The sequence below is a fragment of the Saimiri boliviensis genome, chromosome 12 (assembly GCF_048565385.1).
Source record: "Saimiri boliviensis isolate mSaiBol1 chromosome 12, mSaiBol1.pri, whole genome shotgun sequence".
NCBI lineage: Eukaryota > Metazoa > Chordata > Mammalia > Primates > Cebidae > Saimiri > Saimiri boliviensis.
The window spans coordinates 91,660,406-91,684,156 of NC_133460.1; the positions used below are offsets into that span (position 1 = coordinate 91,660,406).

The window sequence follows — 23,751 nt, forward strand, 5'->3', positions numbered from 1 at the left end:
AGTTGACATTGATTTCCTGGATCCTTCTCTGAAGGCCAAGGGATCAGTTCTAGCTACAGTGAGCAGAGCACATTCCAACCTCAAATTCCAGGGTTGCAAGCTGCTGAGGAATGCTGAATCCTTCCAAGCTCCACTCTGATAGCACAGCATTTGATTTACCGAAAGCACAAGCATCAGTGAACACATTCTTAACTTGTTTTAATTTCACAGCCAGCAAACTGGAACTCCCTGACCTTAGGTTTGTTCTGAGTTCAAGGAAGAAAAAAACTACAGTAACTTACAAACAGGCAGAGATCCCCGAGTACCTGCCCTCTAAAGCCACCCCTCTCCTGATCTACAGCACAGCTTCCTTCCTTCCTTCCAGGTCCTCTTCAAAACTTGCTTCTTTAGCAAAAGGTGAGCATGTGCGAGGTGTGGGGCACCCTACAGGCACATCAGATGGCATGCCTGTGGTGGGGGCATATGCTCAACAGATCCATGTGCCAATTAAGTGGCTCTCAGTGCTAAATTTCAATCACCGCCCTCCCAGGAACGCTGATCAGTGGCAGCAGGGTAGCTGTTGGTTTGAAGATACAGGATGGTGATGCTGCTCCACTTCAGTACAATTTTGCCGAATAGGCCTATAAATCCCCCACCAAGAAAACAGGGGTGTGGGCATAAAGCATTTCTAGGTAGTTGCTCTCCTGATACAATACAGAGTAAACTAAATAATGAAGTTCAGCTGGTCGCAGGTGGTGTCTCCCATTCAGCTGATGAGGGAATTCAAAGGCAGCGCGGAGGAGGAAGCCTTTAACCCAGCATGTAGTGGTATGGAGCCGTGCACGCACATACACACGCGCGCGCGCACACACACACACACACACACGCGCACACACACGCACACACAGAGCAATCTTGGGGCAGACAGGCAGGGAGGTAGAAGTCGCTCCCTGCCTCTTCTTGCAGGGCTAGTAAAACTGAAATGCCAGTGATACACTCAGGCAGTTTATCAATACTGCACCAGAAGAGGCGTCCTTTCTGGCATTTGAAAGCACATCTGCTTGAATCAATCTATTTAATCTTTCTGTTTTCAGAACGAGAGCAAGAAAGGAGGGAGAACTGCTAACCTTTAGTTATGTTTTCAATCGATTGCTTGAGATTTTTCTTTTTTCCCTGTACTGCCTATGTGCATTCTTTACTATCTTATTCCTGAACAATGATGCATCCTTATGTTAGCTATGTTTTGTTCTTTGTTTGCTTCTGTGTTCCGGGAATACTGTTTAACAAATCAGTTTCTGTGAAGGGAGCCAGAGAGAAAATCACTACATTCAAATGAGAAAATGTGAAAAATGCAATTGCCTCCCTATTCTGGTCTTATTCTGTTGTTCTTTGTGTATTTTTCAAACGTAAAAAGGAACAAAATGGAGCTGTTTTGTTTGCTTTCATCTTTGTTTTGAGATGAGGGTCTCCCTCTATCACTCAGTCTCGTCTCAACTCCTGGGCTCAAGGGATTCTCCCACTTTAAACTTCCTAGCAGCTGGGAGTAAGGTAAGGCTCAGGACGCCACATCCAGCATTTAGTGGAACTTTTTAATTAAGTGAAATGTTGTGTGTGTTTAAATAATATACAAATAATTTATTTTTATTCATTCAGCATACAACTTTCATGTATAGAAAACTGTGAGTTCAAGTGTACAGCATTTAATTATAAGTTCAATCAAAAAGCAAGGCTGTTTTGATGAACACATATACCTCCACACCAAGTGGCATATCCATCAGCATTCCATTTATTTCTGTATCTTGTTTTCGTTATATAGTGTTCAAACATCCCTGATTCAAAACAAGTGGTCACCATATGGTACTAGCTCTTTGAGGTACCTCTCTAAATCCTAGGATATCTTTAAATAGCTATGACCCAAATTATCTAAGACTTGATACCTCCACCTATGGTGTACCAGGACCTCAGCATCCAGTTCTTTCTGGGACTTTCCACAGTGACATGTTTCAAATATCCCTGTCGCCTGTCTAGGACTTGCTTTCACATGACTTCTGCACTTCTTCCTTCACTGGGACTCCTTCTTGCCACATCTGTTGCTTACAACATTTTTGGGAGGAACTTCACTTGGTCCATACTTACAGAGAGGATGCTGGTGCCCACTCACCAAGCTGCTGTTCTCAAATCACCCATTCCTTGAAGGGTGCTAGAAATAGTGCCAGGTTAGGTTCTGTGCAGAATGGGAGAAGGTCTCCAAAGAATTTGCAAGGGCTTCTTTTCCCACAGCACTGAACCAAATTTTCATAACCCAGGCTCCCAAACTATCACCCCTTTGCTTAGGCCCTTCCAAAGCTCCTACTGAATAATTCCGTCAACGCTAGCCCTCACTCGCGCTGGACAGGGAGTTGAGAAAATATCACAAAGGACTCTCTGAGAGGAAAATGTCAATTCATTCCTCCCTTCTAGCCCCAATCTCTTTCTGCACTGGGTAACAGAACAAAAACATTCACAAACAGAGGATGACTAATAAGAGTGTTCCACCGTAAATTACCAAAAGTCAGTGCAAAATATTCTGTTTTATCAAAATGATAGGGCAAGAAGCCTTATTTACAGGTATGCATTGAAATGAATTAACCTGCCAGCAGCATAAGACAGTCAGTCTGTACTAGGCTAGTTATCAGTCATGTAACACCTTTGACTATGACAGCATCGTTTTTATTATAAAATATAATTTAGAAATGAAACCCCAAACATTTAAGGAAACTGAGAACACCTTCCTGGTAATCTGGTTCTACACACAGCACACTTTTGAAAATCTGTGTATTAACTAAGTACTAGATTGTAGAGAACCAAAATTTCTCTAAGTTTTCTAAATAGAGGCATAGGAATTTCCATTTCTTTGCTTAAAAACAAAATCACAGCGTCTTTCTCCTTTTCTTTACCAAAGAATTCACCCCACAGGAAGTGGGATGGAAGTAAGGCAGGAGACTAGAGGAACTTATTTCCTGGTCCTGGAAGGATGAAATGAAGAAGCCTGCAGAACTAGCAGATGGTACCAACAGCAATCTCTACTTGCCCTCACTGCTCCTCAGCATGAGACCTCACCAGTGTTATGACAGTGCAGAAATTCCAAAGGAGTGGAAGTTACCACTCCTTTTCTAGAGATTTGCAAATAACCAACCCCCAATTTGCATGTAATTAAAAATGGGTATAAATATTGCTAGTAAACAGACCATACACTGCTACTCTGGGCACACTGCCTATGGGTTAGCCCCACTCACTTAATAAACCCACTTTCTTCTACCACCAGCTGGTGAATTCTTTCCTGAGTGAAGCCAAGAACCCTCCCCAGGCAAAGCCCCAATTGTGGGGTTCATCTGCTCTGCATCAGAAGGTTGGGGGGGGTGTCACTGGATTTGTAAGGATACTTAGCCTGGCTACTGCTCTTCATCTCAAGGACATCTTGGAAAATGGCGACGTATCTCTTCACTCGCCAATTAATAATGATTTGCATTTTTGCTTTCCTCTTTCTGTGTCCAACTGTGGAAGCAGTATCTAATCTCAAAAGGATGGGTTTGGAATTAGGGTACATGATCCCATAATCATTTTCATTCCTTATGGTCTGTATTTCCAAAGCTTAAATAATGTAGATGGTGACTAGGTCCTAGTCTATAAAACAACACTATTTCCTTAGTCTTCCTCTCAACTACTAGTGATTCAGGGATGGCATGGGCAGGTGCTTCTAGACTCCACAGAGCTTAGCCATGCTAATGGTCATAATTGCTCTTGCCTGAGATGGGCCACAGTCTGGCTCCAGAGAACAAGGGAGCAGCCATACTGAAGATGCCAGCAGGCTGGGCGGGGCTGATGCCGGCTACCTTTGTCCTGCCCCTACCATCTTCCAGCAGGCCTTGGTGTTTTTTTCCATCGTCCAAGCTCAGATAGCCACCTCTCTGCTTATTTTAGCAGCTTGCTAGAGGCAGTTTGGTTAGATGTATTTACAGATCTTGATGAAAGCAAATATGGGGTAAGAGGATAATAAGGGGCCTGAGGAGATTTAGAATAATTTTTCCTGAGAATCAAAGAGTTGGATAAAATAAGAGAGTCGTGTTCAATGGCCAGAAATTTGTTTTTGTTTTCTTTGCATTCCAATTTTAGGGAAAAGAAGCAAACTCACAACACTAATTTTCCTTAAAATATGCATGTTCCAGATTCTGTGTCTTTGGCTCAGTAAGTATTTGACTTTGCAACTTAAACAGAGGTTCTCATGTCTTTTGAGGAGCCATGTATCCTTTAAGAATATGATCTCATAAAGTTTATGAGCATAAACAATAAACAACTTTAAGAATTTTACCCATCTCTGGAATCCTGGGGGGAGGGTCATACATTCAAAAATAAGAACTTCTATAATTCTCAGAAAATAAAAGCTTTCTTCAGAAGAAAAGAACTTTTAGCTCCAAAATTCTGCATATTTAATAAACATTTAGTATGCTTTGTTAAAAGGTGAGAATTTTAAAATACATGCTGTGAGGTACAAAAAAAGGAATGAGATTTGAGTCCTTAAAAGCTTAGTCCTGTAGAGAGGCAGACCGGTACACAGGTACTTACAAAACGTAAGGAAAAATGATGTGAAGCCGGAGGAAAGTGTTTATTTATTTATTTATTTATTTATTTTAAGATGGAGTTTAGCTTTTATCACCCAGGCTGGAGTGCAATGACACAGTCTTGGCTCACTGCAATCTCCGTCTCCTGGGTTCAAGTGATTCTCCTGCCTCAGCCTCCTGAGTAACTGGGATTACAGGTACCCACCAGCACGCCCAGCTAATTTTTTGTATTTTTAGTACAGACAGGGTTTCACTATGTTGGCCTGGCTGGCCTCAAACTCCTGACCTCATGATCCACCTGCCTCAGCCTCCCAAAGTGCTGGGATTACAGGCATGAACCACCGCACCCGGCCTGTGTTTCTTTCAACGAGCAAGAAAGAGGGGTGTAATCAGGAGACAATTCTTAGAAAAGGATGCGTTTAAGACAAATCCCAGAAGATGTTTGTGATTCTGATAAAGATGAGAAGATACAGAAAAGGTACTGTAATGAAAGGGACTAGGGGAGAAGGCTCAGAGAGCATTAAGCAAAGGGCGATTCCTCTGGTTTACCTAAAGGTTAGAGTATGAGTAGGGACCCACACAATACCAGAATACAGAGATAGGCTTGGCTCTATTGTGGAGGACCTAAAATATTAGACTAGTAGTGTGCTCTGCTCAAAACAGAAAAGGCTTTGGAACCAGAAAATTATCAGATTTTGATTTTTAAATTTTAATTATTTTTTTAGAGGCAGAGTCTTACTCTGTCACCCAGGCTAGAGGGCAGTGATGCAGTCAGAGCTCACTGTAGCCTCAAACTCCTGAGCTCAAGCGATCCTCCTGCCTCAACTTCCTGAGTAGGTGGGATTACAGGCACACACCACTATGCCTGGCTAATATTTTAATTTTTTTAGACATGAGGTCCTGATATGTTGCCCAGGCTGGTCTCTCAGTTCTGGCCTGAAGTGATCCCCATGCCTCAGCCCCACAAAGTGCTGAGATTACAAGTGTGAACCACCATGCCTGGCCAAGACCAGATGTTGAGTCCTGGTTTAGCCAGCAGATCTGTTAGAATGCCATTTGCAGCAAGAAACAAAATGCTGAAAGTGACTCAAGCAGTAAGTGGTTCATTATGTCACATAGCAGGGAGTCCAGGGTTTATACAGGTCCAGGACTGATTTATCCCAACAATGTCATCAAGGACCCAAGTAGAGTCCATGTGTCCTCTCTGACAGGGTCAGCACTCAGTGCTACTTACCCCCATGTTTGCAAAGTGGTCATAACACTTCTTTTCATCACTTGAAGATGTAGCTATATTCAGCAGAGTAAAGAAGGGCATGTGGTGTATAAATGGGTTTTTGTTGTGCTGTGTTTTCTACCTAGGGAAGAAACTCTTTCCCGAAAGCTGTGCCAGCAAACTCCCTTCACCCTCACTAACCAGGATTCTGCCACATGCCCATCGTGGTTGCAATAAAGATGGAGAAAACAAGGAACTGGTATTTCCACTTGACATTTACTGTGATCAGAGGTGGGTTTTGCCAGCAAAAAAATAGTGGGGAGTGGCTGCTGAGTAGCAAAGAGTAGGGTATACCATTGTGTGATTTTCAGTAAGTCACCTGAATCCTGAACTAACTTCTAGCATTTAATTGGTGTCTACTCTGTGTGCCAGATATCACAATTAAGAAATGTCAAATATCTCATTGAATTCTGATGATGAAATTGAGCCACAGAGAAAATAAGTAAGTTAAACTACTGAGCTAGTCATTTAAAGTCTAACTCACATCACATGTGAAATCCTAATCACTGTGCTAAATTTTCTTCTCTGGTATCTCGTCTAATGTGGATATGATGATTATTAGAGGCAAGCCAGAACCACTGAAATGCCCTCACTTTCTGTTCATTTCAAAAACATTTATTGAAGCCCTGATATCTGTCAGACATGGTACTAGTCACAAATCCCTTTCTCTCACTCTGTTTTCTTCTAGACATTGATGGACTATATCTTCCTGATCACAGACAGGCTTGAGTTTTCACTCTTTACTGACTTGAAGTCAATGGCATTTTGTGGTCATTTAAAAACTGAATTATTAATTTTTTAAAGTTTTGAAACCTGGTAAAATCCTCCTTAGGAATCGATCCTTCCATTTAAATTACTGGAGAACTTGCTTGCCGCCAGATCAGGGGTTCCTGACAGTGAATGCACAGGCAGCTAACTGCAGATTTCCACAGATGGTTTTACAGTATCATCATTTTAAGATTCAAATGAATGCATAATTACACTCTTTTTGAGTTGACAAAGGGGAAAGATATCAATAATGGCTAAGCTGGATCAAGGTGCTCCAGAGGGGAGCTGAAAGGTTGAGAGAGAGAGATCCGCACGGACACACCACACACACCTACACACACGAACACCTGAAGTTCATCAGACCAAATTAATCTCGCATAGACAAACACACCTGAAAAAATGAAAAACCAGTAGAAACAGTGGGCTAATTTGGGGTACAAGAAAGCACCCAGAAAGCAGTTAGTGGATTTTTGCTTCTGAGAAGTATTTAATCCCTAAACGCCCTTTATATTTTGTAGCAGCCCACACATAATTTAATGTCATGTTTATTTATGTAATATCCTCTGCATGACACTGAAATTGAGTGAGTGAAATAGCCACTGTATCCCCTCTGGGGAAATTAAAAGGCAAGCCAAGCAATAGTCATGCAGACAGAGCTAGGGACATACAAATAACCAAATCAACATTAGACACAGCAAACTGTAGTACACAGAGAGCCCTCATGAAGAGCAAAAGGGGTCAATTTGCTGTATCCTCCTGACTCTGTTTCCCCACAGAGCCAGAGGCCATTTGTAGCTAAGACTTAAAATCTGCACATGAATTGCAGGAAGGACTCTTCCTATATCAGAGCTGCCATGTGAGAAATGCTGCAGCTCTCACTCAAGGGAACACATGTCTTTTCTCCCTTTGCCGAGTTTCTTTCTGTTAGTAAAAAGCCAAGTAATAATAATAATAAGAAGAAGAATAAGGATAATGCTTATAATAAGGCTAAACTATGAGACTAGTCATAGAGCCAGATCCTAATATTTAGCAAACAAATCTAAACTTGTCAAATCCACTAGACTTAAGATGCTTTTGATGCAAATCTTGAAAATGCAACATTTGACCTTTGACAGGGTTCTTCTGTTTCCCAAATTCAGAGATGCTATCCACTCAGGAAAAACAAAAAAAGCGCTCCCTCCCAAATCTGTTTATTTCTCATTGCCAAACCAGAGAGACTGAGGATACTTCAGTCCTGTTTCCTCCTCTGCTGCCTCCTTCTCTTTTTTATTTTAAATAATAAAAAGAGGATAATTCTTAAAACATATATCCATATATAGCACATAGTTGACCACTGCATATTCTTCTTCCTCTTGGTAAATTATTCTGGCCCAAATGATTTTGATTTTTTTTTGCGGGGGGGGCATTAAACCAGGAAAATAAGGGAGATGCTAAATTAAATGATATATTTTTTTCCAGAAAAAAAAAATAGCTGCACCAATGTAATCCCAAAAGAATACCAAGATGAGATAATTATACAAAATGTGAGGAAAATGCATATTCAAGACAAGATCTTTCTACATATGGATAGTAAAAGAGAAAAATGAAACAGACCTAGAGACCAAAAGCCAAGGCTTCAAGACATGAAATTAGCTGGGGCTACGGAACAGGGGCAGAAGCTGGCAACTGACTGTGATCGTCTCCATCGCTGCAGTTGGAGGAAACCATGTAGCATATCCCGTGCAAGCCCATTGTTTTATAGTTAAAGAAACAAACTCTAAACCCTGTTCTCATTTCCCTCCAGTGCCTAGAAGGGAAGAGAGATGATATCCAACCTCCCTCAAGCTACAATCTACTCAAATTAGCTCACCTGATACACAGCTGCAAAAACAGAAAATGCACAGAATTCTCAATTTAGAGCTCTAAAACAGTAAGAAAATATGTATTGTATTATCTTCTCTCTGAAAGTCTATTTAAAAAAAAAAGAGGAAAGGTGTGCCAAGTACTTAAGTAAGAGAGATACGAGATGGATTTGGTAGGAAAGAGATAGAAGGGATGGAAGGGCTGAAGAAATTCTCTTCCAACTTCCCTGATGTGATTATCTGAGAAAGATGTATTTCCACGCTCTCAAATCAGTTATCTGTCTGAATTACAGACACTATCTAAATATTAAGACTCTTTCTATGTGAGAACGCACATACAAAGTGAACACACCATTAAGCAGCAAACTGTGTGTTAACAACAAGGGGCCTTCTGTTCCTATGCCTTTTTGTATTTAGCTTCAATAGGAAGAAATGAAGCAAGTCTTCCCATTTCCATTTCGCCACCTTTTTTTTTTTTTTTTTTTTTATGCGGTTTATTCACAGGTCTGAAGAAGTCAACTCAATTCTAAAAAGTATTATTTCTCAAGGTTAACACAAGACACTTGCAGGAAGCTAATAAATAATGCTATGCATATTATGGTGATCCAAGTGTCAGAACATAAACCTCAATAAGAAACTGGAATAAAAACGGAAAAGAATACAGGCTTTTAACTTTTTCATTTTCTCCTCTGATTTACCATAAAGTGCAACTAACAAAAGCAACAAGAGTAAAACACCAGAGATAGTCAATATAGCAAATATCGAATCTTGTCTTTTACTATGGGAAAATCTTAGGCAAGAAAGGAATAAAAACATTTTACTCTCTTAAGAAATTGTAGACTGGGCACAGTGGCTCATGTCTGTAATCCCAAAACTTTAGGAGGCCAAGGTGGGCAGATCGCAAGGTCAGGAGTTTGAGACCAGCCTGAACAACAGGGTGAAACCATCTCTACTAAAAATATAAAAAACAAGCCAGGCATGGTGGCACGCACCTGTAATCCCAGCTAATCAGGAGGCTAAGGCAGGAGAATCGATTGAACCCAGGAAGCAGAGCTTGCAGTGAGCCGAGATTGCGCCACTGCACTCCAGCCTGGTGACAGAGCGAGACTACGTCTCCATTAAAAAAAAAAAAAAAAAAAAAAAATTATAATCAATCAACCATAACAACTGAATTCTCTATTAGCAGATCTTTTGTTTGTTTTATCTGAGTGCTAAGGTGTGGTAAGACACAATTTGCCTAAAAAGAAATTCAAAGCTTAAAAAACTCTGGCTTGAAACTAAAATTAACATCTTAAATTTCCAAGTAAAATCTATTAATAAATAACAAGGCTTTCTCTTAGGGAAAAATGCCAGGGAGGTTAAGTGATTTTTATATATTCCTTGTCTTTTAGTCACAGAACCAAAATGTTTCCATGTGCTTCTAGTTCTAATTCTTTACAATGGCATGGCTGGTGGGTGGGTATAAAAATTTAGCATTTTGTTATTCTTTTAAAAGAAACTTAAAATTGGAAGGGACTGAAAAGATTATCTAACTCCATCTAACTCCAACCACCTCATTTCACAAATAGTGTAGGTTACACTTTTAGAAGAACCAGTTCTTGAATAAGGAATATCTGAGAGCAAAGAAATAATCTTGATATACCATTTGCTGATTTGGTCCCTGAAGCAGGCCTAGGAACCAAAGGAGGGACTGGATTGGTTCAGTTCTAAGATGGAAGAGTTGGGAGCAGATCTAGTATCAGGACCAGACCCAAGTTTTGTGGGGATGAAAGTTACTCAATGTTGGGCTCCTCTTTGAGAAAAATAATACAAAGTCATAAATAAAATGAGGCCTAAAATTTCATATTTACTAACCCAAGGAATTAGATCACAAGAAGTTAATAGATATACTTTTCTTCTGAGATATCTTCAGTTGGTCTAGCAGAAATGAGTATACAGAAATACTTTCTGATTCTACCCTGGCTTCCTCCCTCCACCTGGAACAGTGGACAACTCCCTAAACTCCCAACGTTCATAGGAGCTGGTGCCCATGAAGGCTGTGAATCTTAAGCTTCATTAGCTTCACTGTAAATTCACCTTTGGGTAGGATTCCCCATTAGATGCTCATTAAGCCTTTTCAATGAAACTACAAATTTCAGCAGTCCCAGGCTATGAATTAGGAGATATGACCCTGAGCCCAGGCTCTGCAGCCAATACTCTGTGACACTAAGAAAGTCAATATACCTCTTTGGGCTTCAGTTTCCTCCATGGCTGCACGACATGTTTGCCAGGGTCTCTCCTAATTATAATACTATCCAATGCTGAATACCTTGGCCTACCGTATCTTTGGTGTTGCCAGTCTTAGTAAATGCTATTGCCATTGTTCAGACTAAGAATTCTGAGTCTTCCTTGACTCTTATCCACTTCTTCCTTCCTAATGTGACCAATCTCTAAGTTTGTTGTTGTTGTTTGACGCATAGTTTTGCTCTTGTCTCCCAGGCTGGTCTGCAATGGCGTGATCCCTGCTCACTGCAACCTCTACCTCCTGGGTTCAAGCAATTCTCCTGCCTCAGCCTCCTGAGTAGCTGGGATTACAGGCATCCACCACCACACCTGGCTATTTCTTTTATTTTTTTTTATTTTTAGTAGACATGGGGTTTTCGCCATATTGGCCAGACTGGTCTTGAACTCCTGACCTCAGGTGATCCACTCACTTCGGCCTCCCAAAGTGCTGGGATTACAGGTATGAGCCACTTTGCCCAGCCAATCTCTAAGTTTTATATACCTCTCTCATCTAACCTCTCCTCAACCTGATCTGGGCTACATCAACTCTTATCCAGAAGACCACAATGCTCCCAACAACTTTTTTTTTTTTTTGAGACTGAGTTTCACTCTTTTTGCCCAGGCTCGAGTACAATAGCAGGATCTCGGCTCACTGCAAACTCCACCTCCTGGGTTCAAGCAAATCTCCTGCCTCAGCCTCCCAAATAGCTGAGATTACAGGTGCCCGCGACCATGCCTGGCTTATTTTTGTATTTTTTTTTTAATTGCATTTTAGGTTTTGGGGTACATGTGAAGAACATGCAAGATTGTTGCATAGGTACACACATGGCAGTGTGGTTTGCTGCCTTCCTTCCCCTCACCTGTATCTGTCATTTCTCCCCATGCTATCTCTAGAGACGCGGTTTTACCATGTTGGCCAGGCTTATCTCAAACTCCTGAGCTCAGGTGATCCACTTGCCTTGGCCTCCCAAAGTGCTGGGATTACAGGTATGAGCCAACGTGCCTGGCCTGCTTCCGACAACTTTTCACAGCCTCTCATCTTGCTTTCCTCAGGTCACCCTTTACGTTGCTGCTATCAGGGTATTTTTAAAAATAGCAGTCTAAGCAGCTTTCCCCACTCCTTAAAACATGTCTGTGGCCTCTCACTGACCTTAAAATAAACTTTAAATTTCAAAATATGACTTCTAAGTAAGAATGGCCTGACTCCTGTGCTCATGTTCAAATTAGATTGTGCCAGTGCCCCATATCCTCTCACAATTCCATGTGAACTAACACGTAATATCGTCTCACTGACATAAGGAACTTCAGTATTTGTTGATCGTCTGACTCAATGACTGTAGTTATACTGATGACGGGCTTTTCCAGGCATTAACAACATGTTTCAGTTATGTGAGCAATTATTATAACTAGTCTCTTGAGTCACATCACCATTGCCTGAGAAATCTACCAGCATTGCTGTTTTATCAAATTCCAATTTTAAGAATGACATTCCAAATACTTTGGATTTCCTCTTGAAAGCTTAGGCTGATTAAAGGATTAAATGTTACACATAATTCAATGCTGTGTAACCCTTTTGTGAGGGCGGAGTAGTTGTAAAACATGTCTATGATCTAATCCAAAGGTTTATTGATTTTCTTGTCCTTTCATTCAAGAGTGTTAGCTTTCATGCACAGCTCTGTGGGATTTTTGAAGGTTGGCCAGGACACTGCAGAGATCCACTTCCCGTTCTGTCAGTTTCTTCTATTTAGGAAAAGATGGCCCTAGGTCAGTGCAAATGTAACAGGGTACAGATTTGGAATCAAAGCCTGAATTCCAGATCTATCAGCTATTTCCTTTGAGACTCTCACAATTTCTTCCTCTGTGTAATAGGAGCAAGGCCAAATAGAGTGTGTATGGTGCGGAGTGAGGGCTAATTCTAGAGGTTGAAAGGGCTGGATTCTGGTTACAGACCCAATTTTAACACCTTATATGACTTTAGTTAATTCACTTAACCTCTCTTTATTATTAAAGGGGATTGATAAAATTAGAATTCCCCAGGCTGGGTGCCGTGGCTTATGCCTGTAATCTCAGCACTTTGGGAAGCTGAGGCGGGCGGATCACCAGAGGTCAGGAGTTTGAGACCAGCCTGACCAATATGGTGAAACCCCATCTGTACTAAAAATACAAAAATTAGCTGGGCATGGTGGCATGTGCCTGCAATCCCAGCTACTTGGGAGGCCAAGGCACGAAAATTGCTTGAACCAAGGAGGCAGAGGCTACAGTGAGCCGAGATCGCGCCATTGCACTCCAGCCTGGGTGACAGAGTGAAACTCCATCTCAAAGAAAAAAAATATTAGAAATCCCCTTCTAGGCATACCATGATCACAAAGGTGGTTTTCCCAGGGCGAGACTTATCTATTGCACTCCGGATGTGCTGACCTCTGCGAGTTTCCCAAATGTGGGAAACTCAACTGCATAATTTGTAGTAGTGGGGGACTGAATTCATGCTTTCCCCTGGTATTTTTCTGAAAAAGAAAAAAGAATTCCCTTTCTAACTGAATTATCATAAACTGACTTTGAGTTTTTATTTGTCATTCTCCTAAGCATTTTGAGTAACAATCTATATACATTCTCAAATGTCATTTAAAGCAAGATTTCTTATCTGTCTTCTTTTCTCTTGGCCATAGAGTTTGGGAGTGGCTTGCCCAAGATCAGCTAGGTGGGAGGGCTGAGATCTGAACCTGAACAGTCTGAGTCCAAAGCTCCATGCTATAGACAAGAGTAAACAGATACTTGCTCTCATTACCCATCATAGCTGTGTAGAGACTTATAGAGCTGACAGGTTTGAGTTGAATGTTTTAGAGATGAATTACTATGGGAATAAAGAGAAGGGAACAATCACTAGCTAGATGCAGGTGGGGACCTTTTCAAGCTCTTACAACCAGCTAGGTGCTTTACACACAGTATGTCATTTAAGGCATTCTACAGCACTGGGGAGATGTTTTTGTCTCTCTCTAACAGAAGATGAAAATTGGCTGGGGCTTGGGCAGTACATATGAAATCCTGGATCTTCTGGCTTCTCATCTGGAAGTGGTCCTTGAAGGATGGCTTGTGTTAGCTCTTCTACCATCTGGGCTGAGGGGTCATCTTTGTATCACATTCACTGAGATTTCCATGGATTCCACAGGCAGAGAGCACAAACCCTTGCTCGCCCCTCAGCAGGTATAAAACATGAAGGGGTCATGTTCAGAAAAGAAGAGTGAAACTTCCCAAAAATTTACAACAAGAGCCATCTGTTTTCTCCTCTGCTAATGGAAGACTTTCTTAAACTGAAAATCACTCCAATGGCCACAGTTCAAAGAAAGGAGACTTTCAGTAAAGAAGGTTAAGGAAAGTGGAAACAAATTCCTCTATTACATGTGGGAAGTCAGTTGCAAGAATGGGTAAGTAGGTCCTGGATGCTTCTCTCACTTTATAATCCCTTAATCCTAAATCAAAACACCAGTGAAATTTAGAAACCCAACACCCTGTTTGCCCCAGAAAGTGCAAATCCCCCCAGGAAAGAGCCCACTTGTTTCCTGGCTTTGTGACAGGGCTTGGGGCCGATGTGAATCACTCTCTGCAAAGAAAAAGAGCCATTGCTTACAACATGGAGAAAGAGTGCAAGAGGATCTTGTAGGTGACTCACAGAGCCCCTGGGGGCAGAAGAGACCATCATGTCTGCTAGAGCTGTCTTCTGCTGCTGCTGCTGCTGCTTGCAGCTCTAAGAAAAAAAAAATCTATTTTCTTGAAAATAGAACCTTTTCTTTAGGTTTCCTTCAGTTTTTTTTCCCCCTTAAACCGTCTAAGATTAATGTGGCGAAAATAAAATGCCCCACAGGCTGCTTATTTTGACGCTTACTACAGCACATAAAAGTGAAGAATTAGCATGGAATGAATAATTTATTTAGTGCTTTATGTTGTTTTAAACAAATCATTTCCATGAAAGGAATGTGTATTCAGGCAATAAATCACTGTTTAGCATGCTGTCAGGAGGAAAGATACCACTTGGCAGAATTACTGAATGGCAGTGCCTGGCAGGGAGGCAGGCACAATAAAGATAAAGGTGATGTCGTTGCATAAGAGGAATCTGCTTGGATCTAGAGTAGGTTGGAGTGAGAGTCCATCATGAGACCCTTTCTTCCATTTACAAAGGTTAAATGAGCACCTACTTGTGCTACTATATTTCATGTTGTAACTAGCACAGAGTAACTTGCTATGACATCATAACTATTATTATTTATTTTATGATTGCAATTACTGTGGGCCAAACACCGGGCCTAAGTGATGGCGATATTCTACTGCAAAAAAGCCATGAGTTCTTTCTCTTAAATTGATCTTTGGGGTCTTCAGATAATTGTATATAATATAATATTACGACAAAACTGTATGCAAAATGCGTAGTAGGGGGATGGGAATCTAGAAAGGATTGATAAAGATGGTTTCACTGTATCCAGGCCTATTTAGACAAAGGGCTAGAACATGTGAAAGCCCATTCAATACAGACGTCTTTGTGACACCAGAGGAATGCAAGTGTGAAGCTCAGAGATGTTTGGGTGGAGAGTGAGTATGGAGATGTGGTGCAAGTCACAAGGGTGAAGACGGAAATGAGATAAAGGTGACGGGAAGCTTCAAGAGAGATCCACAAGATGCAGGATGATGTTCACAGGCTCTAGATACTGTGGCCCCTAGAAAAATCAGCCCTGGACACCAGAAATCAGAATCCGATTCAGTCTCCAAAGCAAGGTTTTGAAGCTGTTATTTATCAGCCTTGCTAATTACCAAACCTATCTGCAGAGAAACTACAGGAGGGAAAACTGGTTCACGTCAAAAGAAAGAAGAACCCTGGTACTCATCTTAAAATCAAGTCAAAGCTCTATTACCCCAGCTTTATGCAGTTTTGAGAATGAAAATGCAATCCAAGGGTTTGTTGAGGTTGGAAACAAAACAGTTTTTTGGGAGCTAACCTACCTCAAATTACAAATTTCAAAACATCTCTTCTTTAACTGTCAATGCCACAAACAAAACCTGAGGACTAACACTCACATCAGCAATGCCTGTATTCCTCCAGTACTCCTGGCAACTCCTAACAATTAGTCCAAGCTGATAATTTGTATCCCTGACAACACAGAAGGCCAAGGGCTTGGTTTTCACACATCAAGGGAAACAAAACACTCCCATTCTCTCAACTGCTTCAGGGAGTTTCTCAGTTATCTCATTTCCCTCTGATTTCATTAATAATAATAGTAACAGTATGTCTCCCTCACAGTTTATAGATATCCAAAATTTCCCAACCTTACCTTAAACGGTTTAAATGAGAACAGACTTTCAGTTTCTTATAGGTAGTTTCAACTTTGCCAACATTTTGCTGAAAGCTGAAAACAACACTTCTGGCTAATAGAATGAAGGTGACAGGCACTGAGAAATGTCATGAATCTGAGGCTTCTCATCACCTTAACAATATTTGCTGTTTTATTAAAAAAAAAAAAATGATCTTGGTGTCAGCATTTAATTGGGCTCAGAGAAAACTCAAAAGGTTGTTGGTTCCCAGCCAGCCAGAAATGCTTCACCCTCAGGAAGAAATTAATCAGTGAACAGCTTATCTATTGAAGGTTTACTATGTTCAAGGAATTGCTGGTAGACCCTCTGGGAGAAAAAGAGATGCACAAAATGTAATTTCTGCCATGCAGGAATTTACAATCTAGGTAGAATCTGATTGTCACTCTCCTCTTCAGAAACACTGAAGGTTCCCTTGCCTCTATAGGATTAACTCCTGATTCTTCAATAAGACATCCAACGTCCTTTGTATATGGCACATTATCTCCTTTCTAGTTTTGTCTATTGCCACTTCTTGCAATTCTGCAATCCTGTAATACTGACCGTCTTGGTATTCTTTGAACCACAATGAATGCTCAGGCCCCTGGAGCTTTCCCAATTTCCAACACACAGTTTAAAAGCCATCTATCTCCTGGCTGGGTGTGGTGGCTCATGCCTGTACTCCTAGCAGTTTGGAAGGCCGAGATGGGCAAGTCACCTGAGGTCAGGAGTTCGAGAGCAGCCTGAGCAACATAGTGAAACCCCCGTCTCTACTAAAATACAAAAATTAGCTAGGTGTGGTGGTGTGCACCTATAATCTCAGCTACTCAGGAGGCTGAGGCAGTAGAATCACTGAAACCTGGGAGGCTGAGGTTGCAGTGGGCTGAGATCATGCCATCGTACTCCAGCCTGGGCAACAGAAAGAGACTCTGTCTTAAAAAAAAAAAAAAAAAAGCCATCTGCTCCGTGAAGCCTTCCCAATCTCTCTCTGGGCAAGAAAGTCTGTTGCTTTATCTGTTTCATTTTTGTTTTAAATGTAAGTTCCAGAATATAGGTGCAGAACATGACAGTTTGTCACATAGGTATACATGTGCTGTGGTGGTTTGCAGCACCTATCAACCGGTCATCTAGGTTTTAAGCCTTGCATGACTTTGTACTAATCCTCTCTTTCACCTTGCCCCAAAACCCCCAACTAGCTCCAATGTGTGTTGTTCCCCTCCCTGTGTCCATGTGTTCTCATTATTTAACTTCCACTTATGAATGAGACTGTGCAGTATTTGGTTTTCTGTTCCTTAGTTTGCTCAGGATGATGGCTTCCAGCTTCATCTGTGTCCCTGTAAAGGACATGATCTCATTCTTTTTTATGGCTGCATAGTATTCCATGGTATATATGTACCACATTTTCTTTATCCAGTCGATCATTGATGGGTTGGTTCCATGTCTTCGCTATTTTAAACAGTGTTGCAATCCTATGCAACAATCTTGCATGTTCATCACATGTACCCCAAAACCTAAAATGCAATTAAAAAAAAACATATATGTGCATGTGTCTTTATAGTAGAATGATTTATATTCCTTTGTGTATATACTCAGTAATGGGATTGCTGGGCCAAATGGTATTTCTGGTTCTAGATCCTTGAGGAATCACCACACTGTCTTCCACAATAGCTGAGCTAATTTACCCTCCCATCAACAGTGTAAAAGCATTTTTGTTTCTCCACGGGCTTGCCACCATCCATTGTTTCTTGAAATTTGTAATGATCACTTTCTGACTGGCGTGAGATAGTATCTCATTGCGGTTTTAATTTTCATTTCTCTAATGATCGGCGATGATGAGCGTTTGTTGGCCGAATAAATGTCTTCTTTTGAGAAGTGTCTGTTCATATCCTTTGCTCACTTTTTGATGGGGTTTTTTTTCTTGTAAATTTGTTCAAGTTTTTTGTAGATTCTGGATATAAGCTCTTTGTCAAATAGGTAGACTGCAAAAATTTTCTCCCATTCTGTAGGTTGTCTGTTCATCAGAGTGAACAGACAATCATCTGTGCTTCTTTAGTATCATGTTTCTATTATGGCTGAAGCAAATTACTTTCATTATTTGTTTAAACTGTGTCATTCATGGATTGTGAATTTGTTCCCGATAAATTTTGTTTTGTTTTTATAATTTCTTGTGCTATGACAGAACCTGACATAAAGAAAGCACCAGGATATATCCTGAATGAACAATTATACAATATACAAATATGCATCTTTTAAATATGAGCCAATATGGGACAAATGAGATTTGTGCTGGAATACCAGCAACCTTGACACATAGTAGGGCTTCAATAATAATTTATTTAATCCAAATCATAAATGCCCACTGAATATCAAAGAATGGTGAACTGAGAACTGCTCTGTAGAATGGTAACACACTCTTTAAAATGTCAGAGTTCTAGTGAGCATGATATGTTTGTGGTTCATCATTTTAACCAGCCTGGTTGGAGATCACAACGGTGTTAGAAAATACAACTAGAAAGATAGAGGATGGCATTTGTGAGTGGTCTCTAATTCCAGGCTAAGAAATCCCTAGAAGTATTTATGTGTATGATAAAGTATGGAAAACTATTTATAGATTTTTGAGCACAGAGGTGATACATACAGTACTAGAAATACAAAGTTTAATCTGACAGATATATAAGGAATAGATTAGCAAGTTATTAAAGTTTTTCTTAAAAGACTAAATAGTAAGTATTTTAGGTTTGTGGACCACAAAATGTTTGTCATAACTACTCAGTGCTGCAATTCTATCACAAAAGCAGCTATAGACAGTATGTCAACAAACGGGCATGAGTATGTTCAAATAAAACTTTATTTACAAAACAGGCAATGAGCCAGATTTGTCTGCCAGGCTGTAGTCTGCCAACTCCTGGACTAGACAAATAAGTAGAGAAGGCATTTAAGAATCTATTCAAATGTGCTAGTATAAAATTTTGGAGGCTTGGCCCAGGGTGGTAGGAGTTTTAAATGGAGCCAAAAAAGAAAAAAATGTTACAGGAAAAAAAGAGGGTGAATAATTACATACTTTATGAGAAAAGGTAAAAGAATGTACAATATCTTTTATGATTTTAAACAGAGGACTGGGGGAATAAAGGCACTTTTGACAGGCAACGTCTTCTTAGTTACCCACACTAGAGAAACTTCCTTAGGATGTTTGGAAGATGGCAATTTGAAAAGACATGCACGTGGAACCCAGAGTCAAGATAATCATAGAATTCTAGAGAATTTTGATTCTACAGGGGGATTTAGAGATGATTTTTTTTTTTTTTTTTTTGAGACGGAGTTTCGCTCTTGTTGCCCAGGCTGGAGTGCAATGGCGCAAACTCGGCTCACCGCAACCTCCGCCTCCTGGGTTCAGGCAATTCTCCTGCCTCAGCCTCCTGAGTAGCTGGGATTACAGACACACGCCACCATGCCCAGCTAATTTTTAGTATTTTTAGTAGAGACGGGGTTTCACCATGTTGACCAGGATGGTCTTGATCTCTTGACCTCGTGATCCACCTGCCTCGGCCTCCCAAAGTGCTGGGATTACAGGCTTGAGCCACCGCGCCTGGCTAGAGATGATTTAATTCATTTTATATTTTAGCAGATGACCTGACCAGCAAACAAGAGTGGCCTCAATCATGTTTGGGTTGTCCCACACAGTTATTAGCCCTCAGTATGTTTCTTAAAGTGACTCAATCCAAAAAAACAAAAAAACAAAAAACAAACAAACAAAAAACCTGGATGATCTGGAAGTCCTGGCTTATGTCTTACGTTCCCACATAACAAAATTAGCTGGAAGAGTGTGGCAGCTACCCCCTGCTTGAAGGATGAGGGCTCTCCATTCAGTCATGGAGCACTCTACCATCACTCATGTGGCCCTCTCAGGCATTTAAGTTTGCATGGGCTGATTTTGATGCACAGGCTGATTTTGATGCGTAGGCTGTGGAGTCAGACTGCCAGGCTGGTAACCTGAATGCCACTGTGGGAGGTGAGTTAACCTCTAGATGCTCCAGTTTCCTCATAATGAAAGTTTAGAATATTGTCAGCTCCTACCTCATAGAATGAGGAGGATGATCAAGTGAAATACTGTATGAAAAGCTCAGCCACATGGTAGTCCTTCAAATGTTAGATATTGTGATTATATCATGATGGTGAATGAAAGCTTTTAAAAAGTTAAATAAATCGCCCAAATCCACACTGGCAGTTGGTGGCAGATCCAATAACAGAACTCATTTCTCATGAATCTAGGGCAATTTCGAAAACCCTGAGCATATTCCACCAGAAATACATTCAGGTTTATTTGTAAAACCTAACCAAGGCATGCCCTGAACCAAGAAGGAAAACAAACAAAAAAAGCAAATCAGAGATGATGTTGGCCCAATGTGTCTTACTACATCCATGGATTATCCCCAAATGTAGTACACTAGAACAAACATGATAATTGTATATCTGTGATCTACTTTTTTGCCAAAGCCACATACAGAAATTACAAACACGTCTTCTACCATTGGTAACAGAGTAAAAATGAGGCCACATATTAAACCAAAGTTTGGTGACTTTTAGTCGCATTCTATCCTAGAGGGACAGTAGTAGCTAGAAACACTGGCAAAAATACCCTGGAGCAACTCCGTCCTGTTCATAAATTCTCAGTCCCTGCCTGTTTCAAAAGTGGAAGAGAAAAAGTGCTAAGTCAACCAACTTTCACTAATTAGTTCTCTCTATATGGTGACTGTAAATCAATGACAAGCAAACTTCTCATATCTTCACCCAGGCTGAGAAGTTTTTCTGCCACTTACCATCTTATCACTCTGCCTGTAAGTGGCCTTGCTGAGCTCTGTCGAAATCGCATCCAGTGTTCCTGTTTTATATATATATATATATATATATATATATATATATATATATATATATATATATATATATTCCTTCTTTTCTGCAGCCTACAAGAAAATATGCTGGTGGTAGCTGTTTGTAATAAGCTAAAAGCTTCGTGAGACCAACTCTAATGCAAAGGTCATATTTTCTAAGCTGTTTATAGATTGCAATTTGTAAGGTTATAATGTCACATGCTGTCAATAATTCAAAGTGGAGAATTACAACTGTTAACAGGTCATCAATTCTTCATTCTTCTCCTTCCACACTCATTCCCCGAGGGGCTTTAATTTATTTCATTTAAACTTGACTCCTTGAACTTTGAACCAAAGGTTTCATTTGTTTATGTTGGAAAAAAAAATAGATGACACAATGCAAGCAATTCCTTAACAAGTTTCAAGGGATCTGAACCAATAAAAAGATCACAATTTAGATAGGAATGATTCAGAAAGTCTATTTTCCAGGAGTATAGTGTTCTAGAAAATGTGTTTATGTTGTCAGTATGCAAGAGGCTTAACTTACCCCTCCCTCCAGATAAATAAATAAATAAAACAGGAAGGAAATGTTGCTGAAAACACTGAATGCTGAAAGCTAAAGGAGTTTCAATCTGTTTGCAAGAATGCATTTGTGGTAATTGTGTGCCACCAGGAGTCTATCCAAATGCTTTCTTCGGGAAAGTAATTAAATCTGAATTCCAGTGCAATTGTGAGTGCTGCGCTTGTTGCACCTGGCTCTCTGAGGTTAAAAACTTTTTTGAGTGTCTGATGTGAGCTATGGATGTAACATACACCCCTTCTAATAAACGCCAGCTAGAAACAAAATTCTGGGAAAACCTTCTGAAGTTCATTTATTTAACTCTAGGTAAAGAACTTCAATTATAGAGATGCAGATGATCTTTCTCATACAACCGACATTCTTTCAAAATAGAGCACAGAGGCAGATGATGTAATCTTTTCCCTTGGGTACTTATAATCTCAGAGGACTCAAAATAATAATTTTTCATCTTTGAGGGTTTTTTTTTTTTCTCGTCTCCAACAACAGCCTGAGGCATACTAAGAAGCGGTCGTGCTCAGGAAAATAAGCAATATCCAAAAGAAGACAGTGGGACAGGGCTCTCCATTACATTGCCAAGGAGCACAGAACAGACTGGTTGTTTGTACCTCCTATCCCTTTCCTGTGAATGCTCTCCCAGCTACTCGATGCTTCTGTTGTCTATTAGGGTTTGAAGGTCTCATGGATCACCTACGAGAAGCCCAAGAAATGCTGTAAGCCCAGAACATCCATTGCGGGTTTCTGCTTTTGTGGAGTTCCAAGTTCCAGGTCACCAAGAACCAGGCATCAAAACATCAGCTAAGGCACAGTAATTTTTTCTGTTACGGATTTAAGTGCCTAGGAGTTGTCAGGTATAATTTTAAAAATTGGAAAATAGGCTTCAATTAGATTGTGTAGAAAAAGTTGAATTAGATTATTTAACCAGAAGAAAGGCCATTACTGAAATCTAGTGAAAGAAAATATAATCTTTAGACTCAACCAAGACTTAATGCCTATGATTTTCACTGTACCGATGTGTAAGGATAATATTAATTTGTATGTGTGTGGATACATACAGCTAAATAAATATTGACATAGAGAAATTGCTAAGAAAATTGTACTTCTGCCTTCCATGGTAAGGATACTTTTTCAACATACTGTATATTCATTAGCCAAGACAGCTTAGCTTGAGATTTCACAGTATGTTAGTCCGTGAAATGCAGAAATGTAAACAGAGAACCGTGCCCAGTTTCAAGGATGACAAGCTGGTTTAGATTTTAAGGGGGAATAGGGGGTCCATGTCTTTCATCAGACTATTACCATTTCCAGAAATCTATTTGAACTCGATATTTAAGAATAATATCTTTTCAAGGTGTTCAACTGTAAAGACAAACTCTCTATTGCTTTGAGTTTCTTACGGATTTGACTTTGCCCTCAGTTCCTTAAAGGGATCAGCATCACAGGTAAAAGATACAGCCATGATGATTAAATATTCTAGAAACAACAAACTTTAGCTTGCAAATTGTAGTTTACTAAAACTGCATTCCAAAATTATCAGAATATTATCAGTTCAAAATTCACCCATATTAACGTGTTGCTCTCCTAGTGTTAATCTCTTAAGAATAGAAAAATAACCAACTAAAGAAGATTTGATTAGTCCTGAAGGCAGTCTATTCAGAGCTTTCTGATGCCAGAGATCTTATTATATTCCCCCTGTACCACAAGTGCCTAGCTTCCTGGCACAGAGATTTAATAACTGTTGATCAAATGAATGAAATACCAAAGGCGCTAAGAACAAAGGACATGCAAATGAGTGTCGATTTTTAAATACTTATTTTGGTATCGATATACAGCTTATTTTCTCATTATCTCAGAGGAGGTTTTATATATATATATATATACACATATATACACACACACACACATATATATACAGAGAGAGAGAGAGAGAGAGAGTTGCTATTATTTACAGTTATACTCTAGTATTATTTTCTTATATACTATACCTCATAGGAAGTAGACAACCTAATGTATAGAATTCTAAAATCGGAGGAAATGGTTCTTCTCTTTCCATAGGACACTCAGAATCTGATCAGCACTGCTTTTATTCTGTGATGCAATAACTGAACAAAGTCAGCTATCTAAGTAAGAAGTGCTTCCTATTTCCCAAGGATTTGTCATCTTCACTACTAGAAGTTCCATGAGCAACACTGCCCATGTTCTCTAAAACCAGATTCTGCCCCTATTTGTAGCCATTCTAAGGAATAGTGTT

The 23,751-nt window shown here is 40.1% G+C and overlaps 1 protein-coding gene and 1 non-coding gene across 8 annotated transcripts in view; one reads left to right on the forward strand and one right to left on the reverse strand.

Annotated features, from left to right (window-relative positions):
• Positions 1-23,751, reverse strand: part of SORCS1 (sortilin related VPS10 domain containing receptor 1) — a 598,052-nt gene that overhangs the window by 389,306 nt on the left and 184,995 nt on the right. The gene's annotated exons all lie outside the window — the stretch shown is intronic.
• LOC120362597 (U1 spliceosomal RNA) lies at positions 13,057-13,217 on the forward strand. Its single transcript, XR_005578451.1, has one exon. It is a non-coding gene; the product is annotated as a U1 spliceosomal RNA (small nuclear RNA).